Source organism: Brassica oleracea, unplaced genomic scaffold, assembly GCF_000695525.1.
Source record: "Brassica oleracea var. oleracea cultivar TO1000 unplaced genomic scaffold, BOL UnpScaffold00616, whole genome shotgun sequence".
Classification (NCBI taxonomy): domain Eukaryota; kingdom Viridiplantae; phylum Streptophyta; class Magnoliopsida; order Brassicales; family Brassicaceae; genus Brassica; species Brassica oleracea.
The window spans coordinates 48,675-50,520 of NW_013617427.1; positions in this window are offsets into that span (position 1 = coordinate 48,675).

Genomic DNA, 1,846 nt, shown 5'->3' on the forward strand with positions numbered 1-1,846 from the left:
TAAGAAACATCAAGGAAGAGCATTCGATCCAAAAACCCTAATTCAGTAGACATCTACCATCGATCGATACTCCAGTATCAACATCGATTGATTCTCATTCCGTGGAGCTCATGAAAAACTAGGAGATGAACTCAAGACATTGGTAGATGACACTTATCAACCTTTGGACAGAGGTTACAATGAGCTTTTCAGAAGTATGGCAGAGATGAGGACAGAGATTGAGAGTATGCAGCACATTCTTACGAAAGAAGCTACGACATCACCATCGATCGACGCCAACAAAGCAACATCGATCGACGTCAAGCCACAGACATCCCAGATTCCTGCAGAACCGGAAAGTTTGGCAGAGAAGAAGGATGAATGGGAGATCGCATACATCAACACAAAGATTAACGACGTATACAACCCTCTTAACAACAACATGGACTGGTTAAGCACGAGAATTGATCTGCTAAAGCAAGATTTGGACACCATTCGCAAGAAGGACCAACAACCAGCCACATCGATCGATATCTGCACCATCACATCGATCGACAGCAAGTTCGCAGCCATGGAAGATAGGTTACAAACATACGAGGATATGCACGACCGTTTCACCTCACCTATCATGCGATACTTGGACACCTTGTCTACACAGATGATGAATGTCCAGAGGGACATTGGCACGCTTAATGATCAACATGATTTTCAGGAAGAATGTTCAACGTCGATCGATAGGTTCCGTAGGGCATCGCTCGACGTCAAGAAATCTACAGAACATCTTCCCTACACAGCAGGAGAAGTTGATCAGATCACATCAAAGCTTTACACAGCTATAGACACCATGGAGGACCGGTTTGAGAAGCAGTGTGATGACATCTACTTTCCCTTCAACGTCAGACTCAGTGGGCTGGATATCCATGCAGAGTGGTTACAGAAGGAAGTCAAAGCCATTCAGAGGAAATTTGCATCTCAACACCAGATATCAGCATCGATTGACAGAGATCGCTCCAAATCGATCGACAGTAAGGCACTAGCATCGACTGATAAACACTTGGTCGCATCGATCGATACCACATCTACACCAGACGCCGAGCAGCTGATACAAAACAAAATGGAGTCAATGCATGAGGAACTGAACGAGCTATCATCATACGCCTACGACAAGATAGGATGGCATCAGTTCAACATTGAAAACACCCAAGAAAGGCTACAGAACATCTCAAATGCAATACATAAGATGGATGAGAGATGGACCAGAAATGATGAGGCCACAAGAAGTTTCATTGCAGCTTGTCCAGAATGTGGAGAGATGAGGTGGATGCTTGTTTCCCAACAAGTAGCTGTCTTTCCACCAACTAGCCACACACCTCCACAGTCAAGCTAAATGACTATAACAAAGCGCTGAGTGGGAGGCAACCCACTATTAGGTAATTTTAATTGGTTTTCTTAGTTACTAGTATTTACTTTCGTTTTCATTCTTTCAGATTTATTGCGAGACCCAAGAAGGATGATCACCATATCGACCGTGGACGAGACGTTGACATCGATCGACATGCTGACACCTGTGACGATCGAAGCATACCAATGCACATCGATCCATTCCCACTCCGGTCAGATTTATTTTCCTAACTTGTTACATTGAGTACTTATGATATATTTCCACCATAACTCCGACTGTGTTACACTGAGATAGTGTAATTTAAGTCTGGGGGGAGGTTTACTGATATAATTTATTCTGATTCTTATAAAAATATTTTTAATAAATTATGCTTAGCTATGTGAAAGGGACTATGATCTTATTATTGATTTATACTTGAATGTCTAACCACTCTTTAGCACCATTCTAGATTTACTGATTGCAGAT